This window comes from Rhododendron vialii, chromosome 9a, assembly GCF_030253575.1.
Source record: "Rhododendron vialii isolate Sample 1 chromosome 9a, ASM3025357v1".
Classification (NCBI taxonomy): domain Eukaryota; kingdom Viridiplantae; phylum Streptophyta; class Magnoliopsida; order Ericales; family Ericaceae; genus Rhododendron; species Rhododendron vialii.
Window position 1 is genome coordinate 28,544,559 of NC_080565.1, and position 2,925 is coordinate 28,547,483.

The window sequence follows — 2,925 nt, forward strand, 5'->3', positions numbered from 1 at the left end:
TGTAGATGTCTACAATGTCATAATCAAAATTGAATAACTAAAACTTGTCACATCATATTTTCAAACTACAAAAAACTAAAAACTACGTACTGTAAAAAATAGTTTTGAAACTAATAAAAATTATTTATTAGAAATAGAAAAAAATTATTTAAAAAACAGTTATAGTAAATTTTTTTTAAATATTGTTCCAAAAGAAAGAGAGATGAAAAGGAAAGAGAAATAGAATATTTTTGTATAATGATTGGTGTATTTGAAATATGTAAGGCCTATTAAATTTGACTACCGTCAAAAGTTTGTTAATTTTGGTTATTCAAAACCCAAAATTTGATTATTTTTAAGGAGGTTGTAAAGTTTGATTATAGCATTGTGAGCCATATTTTGCACCAACTTTGAAATTCCCCTTCCCCTTTCCTTAGTAAAATGTTACTTTTGCCGATAAAAAAAATATTGTTAACTTTAAAAACTTTTTACTTTTGATTATGGCATTGTGGATACTCTTTTAACTAAGTCAAATAATTTTAGTTACTCACAAGTTTAATACTAAAATTAACAATACAAAAAAAATGCCAATTCAAATCGGGATACGTTAGTACTTCCTCCATCCCAATTTGTTTGTCTCTTCATACTATTTGGACCTCTAACAAAATTGTCTATATATTTAAATTTATAATAATTTTTATATGGAATTTGGATCTTGTTTGATAAATGTCTATTAGTTCTATAATATTACGTTTTCCAAAACACTATAAATTGCGTGAGATATAGACAATTTTTTTAAGGACACGTATGTCAAAATTGGACAAATAAATCGGAACGGAGGGAGTACTAGAAAGTAGAAGAAAAAATCTTTTTCTTGGCTCCGCCGTGAATAGTTGTCTACGGCGCTAATCGCGACCATTCAAACATTTCCTGGACGGTCTAAATGTTAATGAAACTTTTCCCAGAAAAAATTTCACTTTTAAACGGTCACGATTGATTTCTGCCGTAAAAATCTATTCACGGTGGAATAGTGAATAAGTTTATCTCCGTAAAAAGGGTTGGGGATTGAGGATTTTTGTTCATGAGACCGGTGGGTCATTTCCATAACCCCAACCACCACCATTTATGGCCACATTTCCACTTCCACAAACTAGCACTATAAAATAGCAAGTTTTGGAAACATATTTCAGTTCCATTCATCACAGACGCCTTTTATACTCTCCTTTAGACTTTTCATAGCCTTTATATTTCCTGTTCTGCAACAAATATGGAGGAAAAAGACTCGAGGGATGAAGACAGAGAGGAACCAAATTATATGTCCCTTGAAACTTTGGTAAGGTTTTAATTTTCTTGTAATATAATTACATGCAAGTTATAATAAAGAGTAGATTTAAATCATCTAATTAGCAGTATCGCAAAACGATAATCTATCCACACAACCATTTCATGTATCAAATTAGATATATATACTTGTTATCAGTTTTAATTCTGCCGTTGTTTTGGACCGTCTCGATATCAAAGAGTCGTTATGTATCGATAGATGCACTATGTTTCATCTGTATATATTCGAAGTGTTGTCATTAAGCATACGCTCTACATAATGGTCGCGGATCAAATGGTTTCATTAATTGTTCTATTTTTATAGTAACTTACGCCACGAGTTTGTTATGTAATTAGGAATCCCCCCACCATCATGGCCTCTAGTTTTACATCTCATTCCTGAACATAATTCTAGATGCATGATTTCTTAATTTTCTTCATTTTTTGCAGGGAGGAGCTGCTAGTTAATTCATCTGGAACACTCATTTGAGCAAGAAAATCGAAACCACTGACGTAACGAAGATACGAGAAAAATAACTCGTGATCGGGCCTCGACCTCGGACCTTCATAGGGGTCGCAAGGTCAACAGTGGCATTATATTTAATTTTTTTACTAGCTAGGTTTAATTCGCCTCTCCTATGGCATGCATCATGCAATATTAAAAGAAACCAAAATATTACTCTCTACTTTTAGTCCCCTTTTCATTCATGGGAGAGGAGACTTAAAATCTGTCTTCTTCTTTTTTTTCATTATGGATGAGAGAAACACATAAGCCCTTTCATTAATTATGATCAAGGTTATGACATAACTTGAGATAATTGTTTTACTGAATTACAAGAAGACTTCAAAAAATATGTAACTGACCAAGGCATTTGGAATGGAAATCAAGTTTCTTGGTATTGACCAATCAACATTGGAGGCGACAATTGATCCCGGGTTTAGTCGAGGTGCGCGTAAGTTGGTTGTCAAAAAAAACATTGGTAGTTGTACATGTACCAGTTAAAGAACAAGCTGAACTTGGGAGTACTGCACTAAAGATATGAAAGGGATATTACCCTGGACCTGGATTCAAGCTGTACTAGTACTTCTTCCCCTTTCACCAGGACCAGTACTGGGACCTAATGACCTTGTTTTAGTACTGTTACATGTTTGTTTAAATTTCTCGTTTTCAAATAAAATTTGACAATGTTTATTTGAAAAGGAGAAATTTTAGTACTGAAATCCTTCTTAATATCAATTTGTTATGGGAGAGATTTCTAAATTCTGCCTCCAGTGTCATTGTGTTTGAATTTGCTAGACCGATGTTGTGAAGGATGGATTGTACAAAAGTCCATCCCCACCGCTCCCCCACCTCTCTCAATCTCACCGATGTCAAAAACTGTTTTTGACCAGATTCTGGATCATTGATTGCTGATACAGTTGGTGAGATTGAGCGTTGCGGTAGAAATTAACAAAGCAGTGGGGGTAAACTTATTGTGGATTGTAAGTGTGCAAATTGCCATCACCTGTAAGTCTTGAGTGAAGTTCTTCAGAGCTTCACATCCATTGTTTCGTAGACAGGCAGCAGAAGTGCGTTGTGTAGTATCCACAAATGCCTTTTTGTCTTTTGTCTACTCAAATTTATGT

The 2,925-nt window shown here is 33.7% G+C and overlaps 1 long non-coding RNA gene across 1 annotated transcript; it reads left to right on the top strand.

The window, feature by feature from the left end:
• The first annotated feature begins 1,167 nt into the window (after positions 1–1,167).
• On the top strand, positions 1,168–2,212 carry LOC131300950 (uncharacterized). The gene is made up of 2 exons (XR_009191114.1): positions 1,168–1,312; positions 1,750–2,212. It is a non-coding gene; the product is annotated as an uncharacterized LOC131300950 (long non-coding RNA).
• The last annotated feature ends 713 nt before the right edge of the window (positions 2,213–2,925 follow it).